This window comes from Motacilla alba, chromosome Z (assembly GCF_015832195.1).
Source record: "Motacilla alba alba isolate MOTALB_02 chromosome Z, Motacilla_alba_V1.0_pri, whole genome shotgun sequence".
Lineage (NCBI taxonomy): Eukaryota > Metazoa > Chordata > Aves > Passeriformes > Motacillidae > Motacilla > Motacilla alba.
The window spans coordinates 10,172,972-10,198,250 of record NC_052046.1 but is presented as its reverse complement, the minus strand read 5'-3'; the positions used below and the strand labels follow the sequence as shown (position 1 = coordinate 10,198,250).

The 25,279-nt window shown below is 45.4% G+C and overlaps 1 protein-coding gene across 4 annotated transcripts in view; it reads left to right on the top strand.

Annotated features, from left to right (window-relative positions):
• The first annotated feature begins 13,928 nt into the window (after positions 1–13,928).
• Positions 13,929–25,279, top strand: part of PDZD2 (PDZ domain containing 2) — a 202,826-nt gene continuing 191,475 nt past the window's right edge. Inside the window, exons 1-2 of one of the 4 annotated variants that reach the window (XM_038123274.1) lie at positions 13,933–14,208; positions 15,036–15,180. The gene's annotated coding sequence lies outside the window, so the exon portion shown is untranslated. Of the gene's footprint in view, positions 14,209–15,035; positions 15,181–25,279 lie in introns of all 4 variants that reach the window. The other 3 variants (XM_038123276.1, XM_038123273.1, XM_038123275.1) reach the window with 3 other exon arrangements.

Genomic DNA, 25,279 nt, shown 5'->3' with positions numbered 1-25,279 from the left:
GATCTCTTCTGCTGTACTGCTCTGCACAGTAAGAGACTCTTTCATTTACAGCATAATGTTCAGCACAGGTTCTTGTAGTCTCCTGTTTTTCAATTCAACATCATTTAAGTCCAATAAGCAAATGGCCACCTCTGTCCAACCTGCCTCAGGAAAAGGTCTAATGCCACTTCAGTAATTAGCAGCCAGAGCACCTATCCTAACAAACTCTTATTATTTCATAAGGAGAAACATTAGCCAGAATCACTTACACTCAATCAAAAACAACAACAAGAAAGAAGAGTTAAAAAAGCCAACTCAGCTGCAATTCTGGTTTGCTAAATAGTTGTACTCATATCATAAATTGTGATAATTGTTTTTTAATTAAATTAAGTGTGCACATAGCTATATAATTAAAAAGCATGTAGGCGTTCTAGATTTCTTTAGAAACTACCCACCACTTTCAGTCTTGCTGTCTGCTTTAAGCCACAGGACATGTGAACCAACCTTTCTGAATCTTTGGGAAAAGGAAGGGGAAGTTTTAAAACAGGTGCTCCAAGTTTTCAAAAAGAGTGTTTTAAGCAGCTACTGGAAAGTGGATCCCTGGGTACACAGTGGGATGTGCCAGATAGAACAGAAAGGAAGGGGTAGAGCTTTGAACTGAACTCACTGAAAGCACAGACTGACCCCAATGCCCAGGGAAATCAGTGCCTCTGAGAGCATTTGTTGCCTTTGGAAGACAGTTTGTTCTGTGTGACTGTAAAAATGTTACACCATGACAATTGTTGTTTTTGTTGCTTCTGCTTATAAGTGATTGTAAAAATGTTATATTGGTTCAATTATTGTCCTTGTTGCCTCTTGTTTATGTGGCTGTGAGGTCTCCAGCTTTTATCACAGGACACACCACATGGATGTTTCAGAAAGCAACCAACATTTAAGTTTCTGTGTTCTCTAATGCATGAGCTGAACTTCTCAAGTTTTTACATGAAATACACCTTATTTAGGTGCCTCTTACTTCTAGGACTGAAGGGACAATTCTTAGTCTCCACTCTGTGTTTCCTCTAAATGAGTCACTTAGTTTTCTTGTTAGCTTTCCTTCATGACCTGCTGTATTGCATGGCTCCTAAAAAACCCAGACCAAAGTAAAATGCACAGTATTCCACACAAGTCAGGTATTCCAAGTTTTAAAGAGTCACTACATATCTACATCATCACTTGGCATGCTCTGAGATGGATAAGCTTCTCCTTGTGCCGTGGCTGTTAAGAATGTTACTTTGAAGGCGAGAAGAGACTGTCAGTAATTCAAGTCCCATCTCCTGACCAAAGCCTCTATCTCTTACCCACTGAGTATCGTGGGTTTTGGCTACATCAGATGTTCTGGTAAGACATCCTGCCATGATGTAAGGAGATGTCAGGAGACCGAGTGCCTTACACGTCTTTTTCAAGCTTCACTAACTTCATTTGGATGAGATTACTGTGGTGCTGATACTGTGCAAGGGCTCTGCATTTCCAAGGCAAGTATCCTGACTGTAACTTCCAGCCAGCCATTATTGAGATATTTTCCCTCTGAAGATGCATTGACATTGAAATGAAGTAAATTCAGAACTTCTTCAAAGACAGACTGAACTGTTAAAGAACATGTCTGTGCAGAAGAGCACACACATTCTCCTGGCACAATTATACCAGTAAAATAAAGTGCTAGGCACCAACACAGCTCCCCACAAGGGCACTGTTGTTTTGGGGTAGAAATAGGCTTTCTTTTCCTTTTCTTTTAAACTCCTTCCAAAGGGATCTTGGAAGCTCTCCCAGTGCTCTCTCCTGCCTGGGGGAAGATTTGGAGGTAGGTGAGGAGCACCTGAGCCTTTGCAGTGGCTTCACCCCAAATGCCACATGTAAATCTGGAAATGCCCTGGGTCTGTGATCCTCTTGGATGTGGGACATGGGTTTTTACAAGGGCTAACAAAAGCTCATGACAGTCCCTGCCACTAGTTATCCTTCTAGAAAAGCCTTGCAGCCCAAGACCTGCTGGGACCTCTCCTCATTGTCACAGCCCGTGAGACACACGAGTTGAACACTTTCACAATCACTTATACAGAAGAGCCATTTCTAATTTATACCTCAAAGATAGTTGCCTCAGAGGTTGGTTTAGGTAGGTTTTTTATTTTGTTGGTTTTTTTTTAATTTCCTGAGTTGTTGGTTTTGTTTTTGGTTGTTTTTTGGGGTTTTTTTTTGGGGGGGGGTGGAGGTAAGTTAAGAGCAACAGGAATATGAAGGCATTAAAGTTCACTAGAGCCTGTTTCAGCCTGTAAGTGGGTCACAAGACACAAGTGCTGAGTGCAGTAACACCCACACAAATCAAATAAAAGAGTAGCTAACCTGTATTTAAAAAGAATAATCTTTCTGGATGCCTTAGTCATAGATGTCTTATCCATGAAAAATTCAACACACCAAGCACTTAGTGGAGAACCAGCCACAGAGTATGCCTCCAAACCCAGGTACAAAATTATCAGACTGACATTAGTAGTTAAATCACCTCCTCCCAGTGCTCCAGGGACCTGGGATGCATGCAGTTTCCATCAGAAATAATGAAATTCATGAGTGTGAACCTTGGAAGTGGCGCCTAGTGAGAGCTTTATGGGAGAGAAAATCTTACGAAAGTATCTCATTTGAAAGTTGGCCTCAAGAGAAAACAAAAATTCAACAAACAAACAAAGCACCTGAAGAATGAGTGAGAGGTAGCTCTGCACGAAACCCTGCATGGACACCAGCTGACATTGCTGAAAGACAGATGTTGCTGCGGAGAGCCCCGAGCTGAGCAGGGTTATCATCCAAACAGCTCTGAGAGCCTGCACCGAGGTTTTATCTTTCCTGCCGGCAATTACAGCACAGGCCCAACCGGCACCGCGGTTTGCCGTAATTACCCTGGAAATTTTGCGTTCCGGCGGCTGTGTCTGGCTGCTGGGAGGCTGCAGGCCGGGCTTTGTCTCCGGAGCACGGCTGCTGCAGGAGCACGGCTCCAGTGAGGAGGCTGCCTGTTGGAACTCTGACTCCCGGTATTCCAACAGCTGCCTGGGAAGAGAGGCACGGGAGCACCATCCCGAATGCCTGGAGAGGCTGGTTAATAAGCTAACAGACCCTTCAGCCTGCTCCTTGCTGGGCTGGCAGCCAGGGAGCTGTACGGTGTGCGGCCCAGGCTCGGGGCCGCGCTGGCCTGCTCGCCCCATCGGTGTGTCACGGCCGCGCCGCCCGGGGCCCGGGCCGGCCTGCTCCGCACGGCTGCTGGGCTGGGCTGCCCTGGCCTACTGCTCGGGGATGTTACCCACAGAGACCAGACTGAGCCGCAGTCTCTGGCTGCCACGCCAGCCTGAGGGGAGCTCCCCTGCCTAATCAGGCTGGGTTTCGCTGGGCAGATCTGCCCAGCTCCTGTTTGCCAGTGGGCAGCAGCGGCGTGGATGAAGGGCAGCGGCAGCGGGAGGTGAATCAGAGCCATGAGTCACTCGGTTTTAACTTACCTCTGCTTCTCTGCTGGGAATCGCAGATAACTGCAGATAATGCAGTTACTCTCCAGCTCTGGGCTTGCCCTGTCATCGTGCTGTGCTTTCATGGTGAAAGGGAAGAGAGCAAGGTATCTCTCCTCCTGCACAATCACATGGTACCCTGATGTGTCTACAGACTTCTGTCCTCCCATCAGCAATACCTCTGATTTTTATTTTTTTTTTAATTGACACTAAGGACCAAAATGGGATAATTTCACAGTGAAAATAGTAACAGCTCACATATAAGACAGCAGGAATGTAAGGCTGTTTGTACCTGTCATAATGTTCTGTATGCGGTGTCCTGGCAGCAGAAGTGGACCTCCCTCAGACAGGTGGTTTTCCCCCGGCTCTTCAAGCCAGAGTTTCAATGTGCCCTGCTGCAGCAGCCCATGAGCAAACCGAGGGCAAGGGCCTCTGTTCTTGCAGCATCTAGTCCAGAGCCCCCCACACTGATGGTATAAGTGACCGGGGTACAGACTGCCTAAGGTGAGGATCCTGGTAGCCAAATTCTGGGGCACCAGAGAGAAATCCAACAGCACATCACAGAAATGTTTTCTGTATTTATTAAGAGAGCCTCATGTTGTCAATCAGTTTAGAGTTAATGCTTTCATGGTCCTACAGTTCACAAATAATGGGTGACTCCGGAAGTGCAATTAGTGGGGCTTTTCTTATCAAGCTGTAGTTCAGCTGGTTTTGGATGATGATGAGAACAAAAAATAGTTTTATTGCCCATAAATACAGATGCTGAAATCTGTGGGAAGTTCCCTTTGAAAACCCACTTTAGAAAGCAAAGTAAAACTCTTGACCTTGAAATAGCTTCTAGATTCTAAAGGCAGCATATCTAGCTGCCTGTTACAGACATTAATCACTGCCGTATTTTTCACAGCATGTAAAATTTAAGTAATAGAATCACTGTCCCCATTACCATTCTTGCAACTAAAAGCTGATAAATAGAAGCACTGACCTCAGCTGGTTGATTTAACCTGATGAGTCATGGTCTTGAGGCCACATATGCTTCCTCTCGTCTGCTAATATTCTTGTTCCTATTTATTTTTTTAAAGTGTGCTGGCATGCTGCGTACCACAGAATAGCTTCTCTAATGGGCAATTCCAGAAATAGAAATATCCCACTGGTTCCCTCTCCTTTGTCAGGGCTTCACAGTCCTCACTTAGTCTACACAGAGCTGCAGCAGCTCAAACAGATACCAGCGAAACAGAGGATGGGCAGAGCTCGGCTGTCGAGCAGTGAATTCCTCTTGAAGTTCTCTGTCCAAGAAGCAACCCAGCATATTCTTCCTTTTTGCATTACAGGGAGCTCAGCTGTAGAGAAAAGTGAAGCAGATGTGGGCTCTTCCACTTCTGCTGCTCTGGGAAGCCTTGTACCTGCCTCAGCAGGTGGGTTCTGCCCACAGCAGTAGCTTTGATGTTGCTCTCAATGAGATTTTTCTCTGCAAAAGTCTCACTTTTTCATCACAGCTGAACAGGAGCTCTGAATCACAGTCAGGTTAGCATTTCAGTCAGGATGGTGGCCCATAGCAGGCTCTTTGCCTTGGACTAGCATCCTCCAGGCCTGGGCACCATGCAGAAATGCAGAGTGGAAAACCCTTCTTGATCTAGACAGATGCGGTTTGCAGCTCAGTGACTTTGGAAGTTTACTCTCATGGGTACAATACTTAATGACTGGTTGTGGCACTTGGTGCTGGAGTTTGGTTGGCGTGGTGGTGTTTGTCAAAGGCTGGCTTTGATGGCATTGGGGGTCTTTCCAACCTTAATGATTCTGTGGTGCTGTGAAGGAATGCCAGCTGTCATCATTGCTGTACCTGTGTTGACCTAAGCTGGTGAACCATGGTCCTGGGGCCTTGTGTGCTTTTTCCACCACCATCCAGATGGGTTCAGGCAGCAGTGACTGCACAGGAAAGGGATGAGATGAGGCTGGGCAAATGCGTGTGCTCAGCAGCCCTGGTCACACAGGTGTTCCACAGCAGACAGGATGCCAGGCCAGGAGGGGATGTGAAGGACTCTGGCACTTTACATCTTGGGTTAGGGAGAAATAAAAGTCACATAAAAGTGACTGATGGAAGCTGTCAGAAGTAGGTCTACCAGTATGTAATCTGGCACCATCAGAAATGGCATTTGCTCAATGACCTTCCACCAGCCCTGTAATTACAACCTCAAAAAAACTGCAATCGATATCATTTTCAAAAGTTGTATCTGTACCCAGACATGGCCCACGGTTCAGTGGCCTCCATGCAGACAGGAACCTGTCTGGTTTGTAAGACAGAAACTTGGCAGAGCCCAGGCTATCACACAAGACCCCAGAGGCCCAGGCTTTCACAGCCTGTAGGTGCTCCCAAGAAGGCCCTTGAAATAAAGACCTGATGGGGACTCTTTCTGTGCTGGCCTTCAACTGGGAGACCAAGTGAGAGGCAGGAGGCTCCTGTGCCTCTGCCCCATTCCCAGCTTGCAGACTGGGTACATGGGACATAACCTGGGAGTTACCAACCCATTGCTGTGCTGCCTTTTCCTCCCCTGTGGTCAGATCTGTGGTGCTGCAGCTCCCTAAAGGAGTGGAGCAGGAGCAGCTGCTCAGTGAGCTGCGTTGTGCAGGTGGGAAGTGATGAGTTTGCACCAGGCTGTCCCTGGATCCCTTTGGCACCAGGTACTTGCTCAGATTGACATTGGCAAGGAAGTCTTAAAAAAAAAAGAAAAAAGAAATGAGCTGATGCAAAGGCCTTTGGCTGCCTGCATAACAGCCACTTGGATCACACAAGTGTCACTCTAGACCCCTTTGATACTCATGGTGTTTATGGCACTTATGCTCCTTCACTCCAAGCAAATTAACTCAAAGTCAGTCTAAGCCTTCCATTAAACCTGACATATTCATGATAAGGAGAAGGCTTGTTCATTTCCCACTCTCAGAAAGAAATAGGCATATAAACATCTTTTGTGCTGAATCACTTCCATGTGGGAATACACCAGGCTGGAGAGACTAACACACTGCTGATTCTAGCCCACAGCTGGACCTGTCTCTCTTCAGGCATATCTTCACTCCTCCCTTCTCTGGATGGTAATTCTCTGCCTTCTGACTCTTTAATGTCACTGAAATGGGATTTGTATGGGGGATATTTAGCAATATTGCATTAGTATTTGACATTTCATCTCCTGCAAGTTTTTTGATTATGTTATTTGCAAGGACATTTTTCATCACTGTAAATTGCACTCCTTCAGGAGCAGTTTAGCAGTTTAATTTTCTAGGTCTGTCTTTTTGTCTCTTCCTCTCTATCAGGATTTCTGCAGATTTATTTGATTCACAGGTCCTTTGGATTTCTTATGCTTGTTACAACGCACCTGTGTCTCAATGGCCCAGAAAAACGTTTATTTGAAGTAACAGCTCTGGCTTGCGGGGCTTTGGATATGATACAAAAATAGAACTGTGTAGAAAACATTTTTTATTAACTTTTTCAGAATTCTAGACCTCAGGTAGTTCAAGCTGAATAACAACATGTTTCACCAAAAAAAAAAAAAAAGGAAACCAAATATTGGTTGCTAGAAATGACCACTGAGGGAAGATCTGGGAGCTCTGAGAGATTTTTGCTGCTTCACAGGTCTCCATATCATATACTCTGAGGACTACAGAATTTAAGCATGCAGTTTTTTTCATTAGCCAGTTAGTATTTTGCTAGCCTTGGATATCTCTTTTCTCCCCCCGTATTTATTTTTAGGGATTTTATTTGTTTGTTTGTTTGTTTGTTTTAACAATGAGGTAGAATAAACACAAAAGCAAATGTTACTGTGCAAATGCCCCAATGAGAAGATATTCAGAAAGGTTGCTGTGGCTGTGCAATGGGAGTCTGATAAATACTAACTGCAGCCCACGCAGTTAGTGATATTCTTGTTCTTCTGTGTGTTTTTTACTATGTTTTTTCCCAGAAAAGTTTTGTGATGAAGGATTTCTAACTGTAACAAATGAAATTTGGGGACAAACCTGTAGGAACAAAAAATACAAACAAAAAAGGATGCTTCATATACTATACTGTTAAAAACTTACAGATTATACTAAAAAGTCTCCTGTGAATATTGAACATCTATATGCAGTATTTCAGTGCCCTTCCTGATCCACTAAGACATTCTGACAGTGCACCTAATTTCTGCCTTGCCCTCATTTAACAAGATGATTTTTCCTTTCTTCAGCACTTTACATCTGAGATTCCAAATGCCTTGGACAGACATCTGCCGTATGGACCCTGGGGATGAAGATGTAATTTTTTGTCCTTATTTGACATGGTAGAATATGAAGACATATAGATATGTAGAACTCAAAAAAAAACCACAAAAAACTGTTGAGTGAGAGCTGCCTTTGGAAATGGTACATCCCTTTCAGAGCTGCTTGAATTTCCAGAAAAATCACTGCTGTTATGAGCAAAAGCTTTAAAATATCTCTTCCTTTCTTATTTTTTTCCAAGTTTAGAAAAATAGTTACTGGCAGATGGCCCGCAGTGCTCAGCACTCATTCAAACAGCACTGAAATATTAGGAATTTCTATCCATGTGTCCAGGCACACAGAGACCCACATGCACAAGCAGAGACAATTCTAGGTTGGGTTTTAATGTGATTTTTCAAATCAAAGCATACTTGGAGGCAGATGTCAGACCAGATTCAAGCTAAATTTGTAGGCTGAGCTCATCAGAAGAATGGTACTATCTGACTGCAAAGGATTATAATGATGAACATGTGTGACAAGCATTTTATTGAACAACGGGTAGACTGTTTAAGGGATTTGTCTGCAGCAAGTGCTTCCTGCAAGGAGAGGACATCAGACTGGCTGTTTGTGTTATGAAATCAGGATGATCCCTTTGGTTCTGGTGGACTGTAGCCCATGTTGGATAAAGCAGGGGGAAAGCAGGAGCAGTGCCAGTACCCAGGAACAGGGGAGTGCTGGCAGCTGGGTAGCCTTGGGGCAGTGCTTCTCCAGAACTCCCTAATCTCTTAAACACTTCTCTTTGCACAGCCCCTGATTAATGTGATACTGACTAGGCACTGCCTCTGCTATTTGTGCATTAGGGCTGTGGACATTCCCAGATTGCTTTGGAAATGTTTAAGCAAGGCTTGGTATCTATTGCACAGTTATTTGATAACTCCTTGGTGCCGGTATTCTGCAGAAAGGCTTCAATCAGGGCTTTTCTTATCATCCTGTCGAGACAGCACACACTCAACTATTGTAAATAAAACATTCTGGTTTCTCCTATAGGTAGGAGCAGATAAAGATTTTTGTGCAAAGATGAAGTTCAAATTGAAGAAGGTGCTTTTGAAATGGTAAATGGTTCTATATACATGACCACATATTTAACAATGAAATCTAATGGATTCTATGACACACAGAGGCATTGCTGTGGGCAAAGGGAGGAATTGATTGCCTAATAACAGAAATCAAAGAAAACCAAACACAGTGTCAGAGCAGATGATAAACTCTGCACAATATAAAGAGGGGGATGACTAATTTGCTGAAGAAATTAGCAAAAAGTCTTATCTTGATAAGAAGCTCTAAGATCTCTAGTAAATGATTTATTTTAAACTTAGGATTTTTCTATCTATTCCTTTGGTCTCATGTCTACAGTCAAGATCATCCAGTGGGTGCATTTGTCCTCTGAAACTGAAACAAGTGTTGATCTTGGAATTCCATGGAAGAAGGTCTTTAGAGGACTGTGTCTTATGTATACCAAAATAATCTAAGGCTTTTACCCTCAGGCGCTTGGGAAAATAATATTTCTGTGAGGAGTTGTAGCTGCGTGTTTGAATCTGAGACTCTTTGACTAGTAATAGTGACTTCAGTCACTTAAAGTATTTATATAGAGTACATATCTTACACTTCTGCAGAAAATGAAAATTTAATGTGTGATATCCACAGACAATATATAGCAAATATATCTAGTGTATATTTTCCCATTTAAAATTTTAAATCTTGTTGATAATGGCCCTTTTGCTTCCTGCCTTTACCTCTCCACTCCTGCCTTTATCTCTCTACCCCGTATGTTCAGGGCAGTTATGCTTTGGTTTCATACTAATTAAAACTAAATACTTCTTAGGGGTTGACCACTTCTGTGCTCTGAGGGAAACCCATTGCATCTGCAGAATTTTACATCCTAGTTAGGCTTGTGGTTTGTCTGTGAAAATCCAGGAGAGGCATAAATGGAGAGAAATCCCTGCTGATGGATTCACAGCTCTTAGCTTGTTTTCCCCCCTTACTGTAAAGATCTAGGGTTTCAGAAAGGAGTGAAAAAAACAATGGATCAGTATAATTGTTTTTTTCATTATTGCTGCTCGTGTTTGTGGTTGATGATCCAAATCAAAGTTGGAACAAAGTGGAATGTCACTGCTACAAATGACACAAGACTGTGCAGAGCCAAATTGTGACTGTAGCTTCGAGCCTGGTGTGACTCTTCATTTTCTGTGCAAGGCTCTATCCAACTTCAAAGATTTCTCTTTTTTCAGCCCTTTTAGTCTCATATTTACTGTGGCACATTATGGAGGAGACATATGTAATGTGTTCCCTCTCTTGGGCTTTGCTTATGCAAAGAAAATCACTGTCACTGCTGCTGCAGAGGAAGCAGCCTGGATACATTCCTTCAAAGTAAGACAGCGTCCTGGAAAAATTGCTCTGCTTTTGAAGTAATTATTTCCAAATAAAATTGGAACAGTATGCCCACCTGAGGACCATGATAACTCTGGGTTATTACTGTAATCATGCTGGTTAATTTTTCCATGTAGAATAGTTCATTTTAGCCTCCTTGTGAATGGAATTTACAATAGCACAGCCAGTGGTGGCTTGTCCTTGGTCTATTTCATACCTGCTATGTCCATGGGGGAGTCTGTGTAAAGGGCAGATATAAGATGAGAGAGAAGATTATTATGTCATAATAAAAATGAAGGTACATAATAAAAACTGGTACCAGTTTTGTTCCATAAACACAGCAAAGCACAAGTCTTGCCAGTGGAGCTCACAATGTGTCAGGACTCACACTGTGGTTTTTAAATCACAGCCTGAAATTTGGAAGCTGCTGGGGGAAAGTCATAATTCAGGTTAATCAGTCCCAGGTACTTATTGCCCCACTTTTTGCTGTTGGTGGTGGCAGCATTATGTGCACCCTACCTGGATATGATGATGCTCTGCTTTTTCATTTACACCTTATTCTGTACCTACTGCTAGACAGTCTGTACCCAAGCCACTAAAAAAGACCTATCAAGTCAGTTACAGGAAAACTTCAGAATTATGTAAACCCCCATATCTGGGGACTTCAGGGAGAGCTGAGGGCAGGTCACAGCTCAGCCGATCTGCCTGAGTTGCTGGATGCTGTCCAGCCATCCCCAGAGCTCAGCAGAAGATGGACAATTCCAGGGTGGAATGGGTCAGGGCAGAAAATCCTGCTTGCTCTTGGAAAATGTGACAAAATTACTGATTGCTGAAGATAGCATTGGGATAAAATGTAGTTAGGACGACAAAATTCTGCTGTGTAGCAACTCTGAAAGTACTCCATGTTTTTGAAAATATGCTACTGAAGTTTAGTCGTGCTGATACAGCCACACAACTTTATATGATCCCAGGAGCATTTGGATCTCAAAGCTGAATATTATTCCATTGGCCTAATCTGATCTTTCCCTCTGCTTTCTGGGTTCTCTCTTTTTCCTTAGGCTCCAGAACCTCTTTAAGGTTCCTCTGGCTTCCAGATAACTGTTTTAGTTTCTGCATTCTTCCCTTATCTAAAGCAATTCAAAATGAGACTTTGGGCACTCTCTGGGGGGTGAAGTATGAAAGACATTGAGGGATGTATTGAATCTCTACTCAGCTGGTGTCTGAGAAAAACACAGAATGCTACTGATGCTATCAACATCTGACCAGGCTGCAAAACACAAGTACTGCAATTCCTATATATCTCTCCTCTATATTCCTCTCTATATTCCTATATATCTCTCCTATATTGGGAGATCCATACTCCTGAAACCCCATTTAACTAGGATTTTGATGCTCATACTGCATAAGAGGTGCATAACCTGCAGGAAGAGCAGCAGGAAAAGCAGTGTTTCTCGGATGTATAACAGGAGAATGTAAAATATTGCTGTCAGCCTCCAGAATGACTGATTCTGGTGGTAGATAAAGCTGACCTTTCCACAGATATCTGCAGAATAAACCAAACATATATAGCACAGTATCTTTTTCCACCTTTTGGCCTGAAATCAGAAGATGTAACCAGTGATTGATTTACATCACAAAGCCAAAGGCCAACAGCTGTCTATGAAAGCTTAGTAAAAGACATTGTTTATGAGCATTAGCTTTGACTCCAGTGTGTAATCCTGCCAGAGGCCAAATGCTCTGCAGCAGGAGAACCCAGCCTTCAGAGCTTTATATTGTTGTCTTGTAATTGATGCAGAAAATGGGGAAAACTGACACGACAGACTTTAGAGAGATTTAAATGATACTGTTACATGGGAGGAAAGAAAGGTAAAGCAGTCCCTTTTCATGCCACTTCTCAGTTGCTGTAACCCCTGAAATGAACAGAATTCCTCTGATTTGAATAAGAAGTGATTCAGACATAATCTGCTATTTTGCCTTAGTGAGCTGTACAAATAGGCTGGACTTATGTATCTTTAAAAAATTAAGATAATGAGTCATCAGAAGTTAGTGCATGCATATATTGGTGATACTGATCCATACACTGCTGCGAAAGTTAATAATGACATTTTCATGGTTATTGGATATTATTTCCCATCAGAATTGATCACAAAGGGAAAGCTGTGCTCTGAAATAAGGGGTCAGCGCTCTGGTTGCCACAGGCCCTCTGGGAATTTTTCATGTCCCACTGGGATATAATCACAGTTCTGAACTGGAGAGCCAAAAGGTATAATTCTCAGAGTTACCCTGCTTTTTACCTCATCATCCATCTTGCTGTTGTGAGCCAGCACCATTTCCAGAGAGCTACCTGGCAGCGCAGAGGAGTGATTTGCAGGCATGTCTGTTCTCATGGGGTTAAATAATGAACTGGGCATCATTCAAAGGCAGGTTCCTAGAAACAGGGGGGGAAAGTCGCGAGTGGGGGCTGCATTAGTTTCCTGTTGCAGTGCTTTTAGAGAGGCCTTCATACCCTGTGACTTTGCACTGGCAGGGGCACAGGGCAGCATTAGCCACATGGAGTCTTGAGCAGTGGCAGAACTTGTTGCACCCCCAAATCTGTTGCCACCGACATTTCATTGAGTTGTGTGCTGGATTAACAACCCTGGCTCCACAGGGAACCACCTAATGGGCTCACATTGTAGAGTGAAGACGCAGGGGAAAACCAGGGTGGGACGAGGTCTTCCTGAGTGCTGTGGGTTAATGGAGTCTGGCGAGGTGTTGTTCTCTTTGCCGGCAGGGCTGGTGGGAAAACCTCCACTCGCTGGGAGCTGCTCTCCCGCCAGTCCCAGCAGTTACGGCTCGCTCCGTGTGCCTGGGATTCCCTCGCGGAAACAAAGTCACCGACAGGAATCACAGACCTGGTTTTTTGCATCTCGACCTGGAGTGCATCATTGTGAAAGGGGTTGGGTTTCTTCTGTCGTTTCTTGCTGTGGCCTCGGCGACACCAGGCAAACCTCGCTGCTCTGCACGGAGGGTGGTCGGGGTGTGCTCTGCAGTACTGTTCTGTTTGCATGGAAGTATTATGCATTCACAGAACAATTCAGCTCAGCTCACAGCGTCCTTCCTGTGCTGAAAAGTCCTAAGGCACTGCCTGGTATCTTGTGGTGAGCCTGTCACTGCAACAAGTGCCTGTAGACAGCCCTCTGCTCTAAACGCCGAGCTTGATTTAGTTATCAGCCCAGACATTGCCATCACAAACAATCATCTTCAAAGAAGTGATAGGCAGAGCATATGGGCCAAATTGTAACGTGATTACCTGACAGAGTCTTTAATAAAGACAATACTTTAGAGACACTTTGGTTGGTCTGATTTTTTTTTTTTTTCCAAATTTAATTTTAGAACAGCAGTGCTGGAAACACACTCCCTGAGCCTTGTACAGGGCCATGAGTCAGGAGAGGATTCTGGCTTGAAAGAAAGCAGAGACACTGACCATTCCCTTTTGCAGTGCTTAAGGAACACGAACCTGAAAAAGCTACTAAACACTTTAGAATGCAGTTTCATTTTGATAATCTTGAGATTTCTATTAAAGGGGGAAAAGAGCTTTATTAAAATATTAGAAAGGATCAGCTTAGATTAAAAAAAAAAAAAGTGTAATTCACTGTTCATTTAAATCATCCTTGGAACTAGCACTGCCCGCTGAGCGAGAACCGAAGATAAAAGCGACACAAGAAAAACGTTTAAAAGACTTGAAGAAATCCCGATGCGCCCTAAAACATTAAAACCCTGGCAGAGAGCAACGCCTGCTCGGCGGGGGCCGCAGATCCCAGGCAGCTCCTGCAGCGCCGGCCGGCCCCCGCAGCGCGGTCGGTGCCCGGCCCCAGGTGTCCCGCGGAGGGAAGGAGGGAGCCCCGCCCGCCCCGTCGGGCCGCCCCTCGCGGCATCCCCGCGCTCCCGCCCCGCCGGGGCCGCCCCCGCCGCTCCGCTCCGCTCCGCGGGCCGGGCCGGGCGCACCAGCCGGCGAGGCAGCGGCGCCGGGCCGGGTGCGCCTGCCCCGGGCACGCCGGGCAGGTGTCGGAGCCCCCGTCCCGCCGAGGTGAGTGGGGAGCGCGGCGCGGCTGCGGGCGGGGGCGGCGGGGCCGGGGCTGCCCCGCAGGCGGCTTCGCTCCCGCGGGGCTGGGCTGGGCTGGGCTGGGCGCTGCGCTCCCCCGCGCTGCCGCAGCGGGACGCGGGGGCTGCATCGCCCGGCGGTCGCTGTGATCATCCCGGCATCCGCACCGGGGGCTTCATGCCCCGGCGGACGGTGAGGTGCAGCCCCCTCGCCGCTGCCACCGGGGCTGCATCTGCCGGGGATCGTGGGTGTCTTCACCTGCTGCCTGGGGTCTCTGTGTCCTGCGGGAGGGCAGGGTGCATCTCCCCACCCCGGGGCTGAGGCTCTTCATCTTGCCCAGAGTTGTTTGTGTGGGTTAGCAGCCCCTCCTCCCTGAGTCAGTGGGATGCTTTCCCCGGGATCCCTGGGGCTCCATGCCCATGGGGGCTGAGGGTCGCATCTCCTCTCGAGAGGCTCAGGGGAATGCATACCCCATCATGTTGGGGGCTCCATCCCCCGGAGGCTGGTCAGTTGCTGGAGTCCATGCCCAGGGGCCAGTGGGGTCCATCTCTCTGTAGGGCATTGGGGCAGGTGTTGATAGGGTCCGTCCTGCCCAGGTTGGTGGGGTTTCATTCCTCTGGGGGTCAGTGGGCCATATCCCGTGATCTGGGGGTGCTTGTAGGGTCTCTGACCAGCCCTCGCTCTGCTATTCCCGGTGTGCCTGCCTGGGGGGCGAGGGGCAGTTCCATCGCCTGCTGTGACACTTTGTTCTATCTCCCGGCGTGGATTAGGTCATGTTGTGACCTTGTTACTGGCTTGTTACTGTCTTGCAGTGCACAGGACCCGGGGATGTGAGGAAGAGGGGCTGCTGTTGCAGAAAAAACAGCAACCACCCCCCACTCCCACGTACAGAGCGGTTTAATAAAATCAGACAGCATGAAGCATGTGGCCGATTTTTCCCCCCACAATCATCAGAAGGTAGTTCTCTGTGTCATTAAATACTCCTGCTCGCACAAAGCAGGCTGTGATATATGCAGTATTGTAAGCAGGGGAGCAGTTGTGGATGAGATATGTAAGAGGAAAACATCAAGAGCTGACCTCAAACTCTGAAGTTAACTGTGCTGCCTCTCCTTCGGGTGGCCTCTCTTAAACCTGTCTTAGTTTGTAACTATCTGACCATTCTACGTGGCCCTGAAAAGCTCTGATGCCCCTTTGAAGGCACCATAAAGCTGTAAATGGGCTTAATATAGCCCATCCCGTTAACCTCAGTGCTTTCCCTCCCTATCCTTTTAATGAACAGCAATGCTCGTGAATTTCTCTCAACGGGCTGTCAAATCTTCTCTGCTTCTGGCTGGGAAAGAGCCCTGTGAAGCCTTGGGAGAGGAATCGTCCCAGAACTGCCTTTACTCCCTCGTCCTTGGGGGCTGCGGGAGTTTGTGGGGGATTGACACAAGATGCTGGTGTGCTCTGGCTGGTGCAATGGCAGTGGGTTCAAGCACTGTCCCTGCACCAGCCTCATGTTTTTAGTGGAGACAACGGGCTTGGGCTTCGTTTTACTGCTGGCAGAGGGGCAGCTGGAGTGGCTGTGAGCAGGTGTTACCAGAGTGCTCAGCCGCCTTGGTGTAGGTTCCTCTGCCTTCATTTTAAGGCACACTGCAATGCCTGTACACCCTCTCCAACTCTCATGTTCGTGTGCAGGATGCATGTCCTTGCAAATGCCTTGCTAATCCCTTGGGATGACTCACAAACTTTTGTAGAATGCCTTCTCCCTCTCTTGCATGGGTCTTTGCACTCGATGAATTATCTGGGTAGCCAAAGCTCATGCCAAGTGGAAGAATAACCTGTGATATTACTGATATTACTGAGTTAATAATTTTCTGAAAAACAAAATGCCTGAATGCAAATAGAATGGAAAATGTGTCTTTGAAGTATTTTTTTTTCTTTAAAATTATTCAGTGCCTAGCCTGGAGGAAACCTATTTTTTTAACTTTTATAAAACTCATGAACATTTTACAGAAGCGGGAAGGATTTATTTTTCTCTTCTTTTTTTAAAGTATTTTGGTTTTCATGACATGAGGTCTTTTCTATGTTTCCTTTAAAATGTTAACAGGGAATGCTAGTCTAAAAATCTTGATGTGTGAATAGATGTTTAGTCTGGTGTACCAGCTCCTGAGCTGGCAAATGCAGCTGCCAGCAGCTCTGCCAGCAGCACAGCAGAGCTGGGTCCAGCCAGGGATGCCCAGGCTTCCCAGGGTAGAAATCAAGGCACTAATTGTCTCAAATGAGTTGAAGGAGGGAAGAAGGTCAGAGTCTAAAAGGTGTTGCAAGGGATTTCCTAGGACTGCAGAGACCTGCAGCTATCTTGCGTGGCAGGTATCTACTGGGGTTATTTGGCAATGCTGGTGACATCAAACCTTAATGTTGTAAAGGTCAAATTTAAAAGCTATTGCATATCTTCGTGATATTGCCATGGGTGTTTTACTAGCTTTTCAGTAGCTTTGTGAAATAGAGAACATCTCTGGGCAGGATTTTGGCTGGGTGCAAGACTGCACGCTTGTGTTGGGAGGTAGGGAAGGCTTTAATGGAAGGTCCGTCTGCCTTAGCTCATCTGCACAAGCATTGGGAAATGCTTCCTGCCTTTAAAATCCACGTCACTAAATCTGTGGAAAAAAACTTTTAAAAAAAAAATTATAGTTCTTGTACACAGCACACCTTGTGTCCTGAAAGGAGAGATAAGTTGCCCTAAATGAAAAGTTCTGGGTTTCACCACAGTAATATGTGAAAAGGTCTTATAATGCAGACACATTTCTAAACTGTTCTGAATGTTGTTGCTAAAAGTTGTTTACTATATTTGTACTTGTTTCTATACTGGCTAATATTTCTTCATATTATTATTGTCTTCAGTATGGAGCTTGTTCTCTTGCTGGGTTTCCTGCAGGTGTTTGGGGTGCTCTGTGTAGCATTCTTACCTGAAATGAGTTCAAACCACTCATAAACTCCATTAGACAAATGTAGAATTTAAAAAAACAAAAAAGAAAAAGAGTAGTTTTAACTGGACCATGTTAAGTCAGGAAATACAGAGGCTGAGGCTCCAACAGCAATATTAACTTGGCTGCAGTACACATCCTGTAAGCTCTTTTATGACATACACCTCATAATATAAACAGGAATAAGCACGTAGATTAACGTATGCAGAGAAGGAGTAGAAAAAAGTGTTTCTATGGGTTTGCCCCCCTTGTCCCTGTGACAGCTGGGTCTTGCACAGAGCCTGGGAAAGCCTGGCACTGCCTTTCGCCACGCTGGGCAGTGTGTCCAGTGCTGACTCCGGAATCCCGGACTGCTGATGAGGTGAGAATAGCAGCAGCAAATGAGTAATTTGGGGGTCTGTTTCTGTCTAAACAATTGCAGGGTAATGAACTGCATTTTGTTCTTTAAGGTCTGAGTTGTAGCTTGTATGATGCTTGAGCATTCCCTCTTGTGCCTCTCCCCACTGGCATGTCTGGCCCTGCTGAGGCTGCTGTGGTTGTAATGAAGAGCAGTGGCTTTGCTTTGGTGAGCCTCAGCTTTCTGCTTTTATTACCCACGTGTTATAGTAACAGCTCTCCCGGCTAATTTTAACTAGATCATGTACAAAAGTGATTAAATGAATATTGTACTTTAATACAGATCTGCAATGGACCAAGCAGTATTGCTCTTTCTATGATGTTGTCTTAATTAAAACCTGTGTTATTAATATATTTCACTGAATTGATAAATTTAGCCTGAAGGTCAAATAGTCTAATATGACCTTCACCATGTCACAAGACATTATGTCTTGTGCAGTTACCACTGCTCTGAGCTGGAGATTTGCATGCGATGTGGTGTCATCTAGGGCAGAGTCTGTGGTCCTTCAGCAGCAGCTTCCAGTAATGACAGAGGTGGTCTGGGTGAATAAAATTAATTTATGAGTCCTCTCCAGGAGAAAACAATTATCCTTTTCTGTCTAAAAAGGGCTCCTAATCAGTATCAGCGCACTGATATTGCTGCCTTGCTGTGACATTGTAAAGCTCTGCAAGGGAGGTGGGAGCAGCTGTAATACTGCAATCTAATACTTCTCCTCTTATACCTGCCTAATGGCACCTCCTCTTTACTGCAGCTTCCCAAGGATGCTGCTGGAGTATTGTCGTAAGCCATGCTGTTGAGCTTTAATTTCATTATTGTTCAGTTTGGCCAGCATTTTATTCACTTTCTCTGCAGTGTTAGACAATTTGCAAAGGGAGTTTGTAGCTGGGTGGGTAACAGCACTTACTGTCTGCACTTAATCTAAATTTCTCTCAAAATGGAATTATATTAATTTGGTAAAACTTTGAAATTACAGTAAGGCTGCTTTTGATAATTGAGTCGTTCCCCTCCCCCCCCCCCCCCAACTAACTGTGTTTATTAAAATTATCATGACCTCACACAGAATTGTTCAAATCAAACAGAGTGTCTGGATCCCACTGGGTTTTGGCTCTGTCCATTTCTGCTGTGTGAGAAGTGAAGGTAGGCACTGCTTTGGGGTCTCACCATGGTGAATATCCAGCTGTCCCCTGACAGGTCTCACAAGTGGAACAGTACCTGCCAGGATTTGTGCTGGGGGACTTGTCAGAAAGAACAGCATTGAAAAATGAGAAAACCATGGAAAATGGTCTCTTAACTACATTAAAGTCTTGTGAAACTTCTGTCATTCTGCAAAAAAACCCTGTAATTTTTACACAGTGGAGCTGTCCTCCCTGACTCAGACTGGGAAAAAGACCTATTCAATGTTACATTTTAATCATATACAACACAAAGACTTTTGCTGTGCTGTTTAAAATCCAGCGTTCTTTCAGGCTGTGTTCTGCCGGGATGTTTTCATCCAAAATGGACTGCTGAGGCTGACAGGAACAGTCTGAAAAAGGAGCTCTAACCTTCCTTCCTGACACTTCAATAGTGACACCCACTGTGGGAAACTGGGGCATAAATGCATTAACAGTTGTCACTGGGAAGAAAATCCTCTCCATGATGGGGACCAGAAGAGAGTGATTCCTAGATTCATGATACAAATTGGTTCATTATTTATTTCAATCAAAGTCTGTAGGTGCTGCTACAATGAAAAATTAAAGTGCACTTTACAGAATACATATGAGCTGACACCCTGCCAAACCCAAAGCCTTCCTGACCTACAAAATGAAGGAGAGCTTTGATGCTTCCTTCGCTCTTTGCAAATTCTCAGACAAACAGGCCTTGTCCAGAATTTTGACAGAGGTAAGCCCTCCTGAAACAGATGCCAAACCCACTGTGTTCACTGTTGCCTTCCAGGAAAACATCCTGCTTTTGCCCTCTCCTTATTCAGATCTGCATGAGAGCAGCCCAGCTGCTTGGTCTCCTGTAAATGCTTTGGACTTCACTCCTCTGACCTGTGCCACTGTCCTGTTGCATGTTGTCTGTAAGTTCAGCAATGCTCTTATCTTCCCAGATGGGTAAAAGACAGCTTGTTTCCTGCTGGAGCAGGGTTTTTCCGCTCCTCCAGCTGTATGCAAATACAACACTTGTATAAATCAGTAACTGTGATCTGACTGAAGAAACACGCTCCTGCTTCTCTCTCTGCTTACAGGGCAAAAGTGGTTGCCTGGTGGTGTGGGGAAAGTCTAGCTTTAATACTGAGCTGTGTATTTTACTGGATATGCTGGTCTTAGTATCATAGAATGGCCAGGATTGGAAGGAACCTTAAAGGTCATGGAATTCCAACCTGCCTGCTATGGACAGGGATGTCTTTCACTAGATCAGGTTGCTTCCAATTCCATCCAACCTGGCCCTGAACACAGCTTCTCTGGGCAAGCTGTTCTAGTGCCTTGCCAACCTCACAGCAAAGAATTTCTTCCTGATACCTAATCTAAATCTGCTCTCTTTCAGTTTGATGCAATTTCCCCCTTATCCTGTTACTACAGCACTACAGAGTCTCTCTCCATCTTTCTTGCAGGCTCCCTTCAGGTCCTGGAAGGCCACAATTAGGTCCACCCTAAAGTCTTCTCTTCTCCAGACTGAACAATTCCAACTCTTTCTGTCTTTCCTTGTAGGAGAGCTGCTCCAGCCCTCTCCTCATATTGGTGGCCTCCTCTGGGCTCACTCCAGCAGGTCCCTGTTCCTCCTGTGCTGGGAGCCCAGGGCTGGGTGCAGTGCTCCAGGTGGGTCTCAGCAGAGCAGAGCAGAGGGGCAGAATCCCCTCCCTCCCCTGCTGCCCACGGGGCTCTGGATGCAGCCCAGGACATGTTTGGCTCTCTGGGCTGTGAGTGCCATGGCTGGGCCATGTGCAGCCTCTCACCCACAGCACCCCCAAGCCCTTCTGGGCAGGGCTGCTCTGGGTCTGTTCATGCCCAGCCTGTGCTGGTACCAGGGGTTGTCCCAGCCCAGCTGCAGCACCAGCACTTGGCCTTGTTAAACCTCATGATGTTCCCATGGGCCACTCCTCAAGCTTGTCTGGGTCCCTCTGGATGGCATCCTGTCCTTCAGGTGTGTCAAACCACCTCAGCTTGGTGTCACCTGCAAACTTAGTGAAGGTGCACTTAATCCCTTCATCTGTGTCATAAATAAAGATAGTAAATCACACCGGTCCCAGTACAGACCACTGAGGGACTCCACTCATCACTATGTTTATCAAGACTCTGAGCCGCTGACCACTACTGGATGCAACCTTCTAACCAGCTACTTATCCATCTAACAGTCCACTCATCAAGCCCATGTCTTTCCAATTTAGAGAGAAGGATGTTGTGGGGAATCATGTCAAAGACTTTACAAAGTCCAGAGAAATGACATCTGTAGTCCTTCCTTTGTCTGCTGATATGGTCATTCCATCACAGAAGGTCACGGGGCTGGTCAGGCAGGCCTTACCCTTGGTGAAGCTGTACTGGTTGTCCCAAATCATCTCTGTGTCCTCCAAGGGCCTCAGCGCACTCTCTAGGACAATCTCCTCCATGATCTTCCCAGGCACAGAGATGAAGGTGACAGGTGATTCCTGGAGTTCTCTTCTCTTCTCAGATTTCACCTGACTGCCATGACTTTTCAAATACCACAGAGAGTGTCTTGCAAACCACATCAGCCAACTCCCTCAGGGCTCTGGGATGCACCTCACTGGGTCCTGTGAACTTACACACATGGTGGTGCACTATTTACATTATGTATTCAGGTTGTCACAGACCTGATCTCTGCTTAGAGTGGGAGGGACTTTGGTCCCCCACAGTGTCCATCCTGCTGTCCATCCACTCGAGGGATGTGGGAAGATAGGTTGCCAGTGAAAACTGATGACTGAGATCTGTTGGGGTATGCATTTCTCAATACAAAGTTTGAAGAGAGACTTAGAATCCATGGGTTTTGAGAAAGCTTCTGTCCAGAGTCTGCAGCAAAACACAAACCCCAAAGGCTCTGGTTACTTAATGCCACCCTAATGCTCTGATGCACATGGTGCAGCTCCTTTGTGTCCCCTGTGCTGGGGAGGAGGGTGGATGGGACCCCTGGCAGCCACCTCTACTCATTGTCATGCCTGGCTGTCAGTGCATCAGCTTTAATCAAGGCTGGCGGGAGCTTCAATGGCAACTGACCTCATGTTAAATCTAAAGTCCCTGTCTCATCTGAACTCAGTTCCCTTCTTGAAGGATTTCAGATGACAAGTGGGACAGGTATTAAACTTTAACCAGCTGTTCATCTTTAAAATATTAATCCTGTTCTTGTGCTCTTACCTGTTTTCCCAGTGTGCCTGGGTTTGAAGGAGTTTCACAAGTGATGATTGCCTATCTTGTGGTCATCCCAGATCTGCAGTGCTAGTTTCCAATTTTCAAGCCCTCCTCACAGGTGCTTCTGCTGGGAACATTCTCACCATGTTTATCTGGGAATACAAATACGCTGAATTCAGGCCAGCTTTCAGTTTTCTTCCCGGGCTCTCAGCAGCATAGATTATATTCCCATTCTCTTAATCGTATTCCCCACCCTTTATTCTTCTATACCATAGAGGAACCTTCCTCCATATGGGTGGTATTTCAGTCCTCGACTTCTTGGGGGGAGGAGCTGAGCAGAGAAATGTCTTCATTGCTATGATGGGGCTTGGGCTGCGAAATGACATGTGACACATCCTATTCCAGCAGGAATCCATTATGGAGTAGAGAACATCCTCCTATTTATCTTCTGAATAAAGCTACGAGCATTTCTGTATGGGAAATCTGTCCTGTAGCTCAGCTGGAAATAAATAAATGCAGCAAACGAATGGGTGGCAACATTCCAGAATGCACAGTTATTCAGGTTGGTGCACCGTGGCTGCTGAGAGGTGTGGGGCTCTGGGGAGCAGGCTGTGATGGGCTCGGCTTGGCCTGCAGCCTTGTCTTTCAGGCCACGTCCACATGCTCATCAAAGGATTTAAAACTCTGTGCAGTGAGTAGTCTGAAGTGTGGTGAATCACAGCTCCTGGAGGTGTAGGGTGGAAAGGACCTGCTGGGTCACCTGTGCTTTACTTTCAGGAGGATCCTTCCTAATTAAAGCATGACTCGTGATTGCAAGGTGTCTTATTTGGGTGGTTAAATAAATTGCTGTCCTCTCTGTGAGATGTGAAAGTGTATTTACTAATGTGCCTGTAAATGTCTCAGCTGTGAGGTTGTTATTTACTGCACTATTGTAATGCAAATGTTTGGGGTTATGTTTGCATTGATCACACAGAGAGTGCACACAAATTTTATTTCTTGCGGTATTTAGGCTTGCTGGTTTTTTTACTTCCTGCTGTATCTGTTCTGTTAGACACTATATCATAGAAATTGCTTGAAGTGTAATTGCCTGTCATTCAAGTGCCATTTTACAATATAGAGCTGTATCAATTAAAAAATTCTTCCTCCTCCAATTAATTTTGATTCTTAGGGGTAGATAGCATTGTTTGTCTGCAGAACATTCCACTAAATCATTTGGTACTTTGTACATTTACTTACATTTAAATGTATTCTGTGTGAAAGGTAATGGCCTGTAGTTACAGCTGCAGAAAAGAACATTCATTGTCAGAGCCTTCTGGCTGGCTGTGGTCCTCCCAGCATGGAGGCAGCCTGAGTGCTCCAGTCTGATAGATGTGAAATCACTGGTTGTGATCACTGTGAAATCACAGCCAAAGAGGGGGCAGCCGCCCTCTTTTCATGTGCCTCTAGGTTTAGGTGTCACTGTTGCAAGTCTCTTAAATGAAGTGCTTTTTCAAGTTTGTCAGTCTGAAGAGCAGTATGTCCTACATGACTTTTGTGGATGTGGGCAAGCATCAAAAATGGTAGCTCAGCTTGAGAAACATGGGGAAACTGTTTAGAATTGGTGTGTCTTGTTTGTAGTGGTCCTCTAATGGAATCACTTTTCAGTACATTCAGACACTGGAAAACTGGAGCCTGTGAGTAGGATGTCTTGACTGGAGACAGCCTGCTTTGAGATTAATGATTTTATCTGTGGCCTTTTAATACTGCCTATAGATGGGATGCTAGCTCAGGAGTAATCTCTCTGATGGGTGGCAGGAAGTCCTGCTGTTTGGAGGGTATGATATGACATCTTTAGTGTCTCTCTTCAGTGTTCATAGGGGCTAATCCTACCTTGGGGTAAGGGATGGCCTTAAATTTGATGGAGCTTGGATTAGATGCCAACTGATTTAGGTATCTAATCTATAATGAGTAAAACTATTAGTCTGAGTCATGTAAGTATGCAAGGAAATATATTTTGAGCTTTATGTACTATTAGATAGTCAAGACAGTGGACATATTAGCCACTGGCAATGATACTGCCATGGGCTCATACTCGTAGGGATCTCCAGATCCATTGTTTTTTGTTGTGGGTGGGAGGTAGGTGGCTGTTCCAAGAACTACTGTAAGCTGCTAAAACTGATTGCATTATTGTTTTTGTTTTTTTTTTTTTTTTTTTAATTTTTAACAAACTAGTTAGTCTGTTAAAACTGAACTTGAGGTTTTCTATGGAAGACCTGATACTTGCCTTAAAATCACCTGATTTCATTTTGGTCTGAAATTGCCTGGAGTTCACTTGGCTGCACCGGCTGCTGAAAATGGTTGATATTGCAAGGCCATTGTGTGGGCTCTTGAGTGTCAATGTGTGTGTAGGTTGTGTCAAGAGTCAAAATCACTTATTTGGGGGGGGGCAGTGGGAGATCCATTGGGGCCCATTTTTTCTAAAGCCAGAGCAATCCTGGAGAAACCCCATGTCTTTTGCAGTCATCTTTTTCTTTCAGATTCCACTTCCATTCATTTAATGATGCTGTTGGCACTGCAGGGACCGTTTGCTCTTCCTCAGCTGCACTCAGAAACTTTCTGTTTGCTGGAAGGTGCCCTTGGCAGTTTGCATTGAGGGAGCAAACTGTGATTTCAGTTTAAATGAACACTGCTTCTCTTAAATAAGAACTTGTTTAAATAAAGTCAGGTTAAAAACCAACTAAGAGTCTTTATGGAAGAGCTTCCAGTTTAAACACGGCCTGGCAGGGATGTGCACAAGCCTGCCAGCATTTCAGAGGTGACCTTTCACAGCAGTGTCCCTGTCTCCTTGTCGAAGGTGCCCAGGAAAGAGCAGGTTCTCAATTTCCCTTAAATATCGCCAAATTTTGAAGGGGTAGTGAGAAAAGTGCCTATCTTGTGTTGATAAAAAGTGAATGCAGATTTTTTCAGAAACCTGTTTGTTTCCGTGAAGAGTATGTAGGAATAGTCATATCTGGTGTGTTGGGAAAGACTCATAAAGATATTCAGGACAAGAAGCAGTTGCTTATTCTGGGTGCTGGCATGCTTTTTTCTGGCTACCTGGTGTGTCAGGTATAAGTTGCTGCTAAGTCCAGGCCACTCTCTGAAGTGGTGTCTCAGAGGAATTGTGTGTCCACGGGTAACAAGCCTGGAATAGTAAACCCTCTCCCTGTGCTAGCAGTGCTGTTGCTACTTATTGCCCTGCATTGCTGGAGCCCAAACTGATATACAAAATATGTGTTCCACCTGCCCCTTAGTTTTCCTGACCACTTCAGTATTTGTAGTCCTCCCTTTATGCTCCTGTTGCTATGAAGAAAGGCAAAACAGGCAGGAGA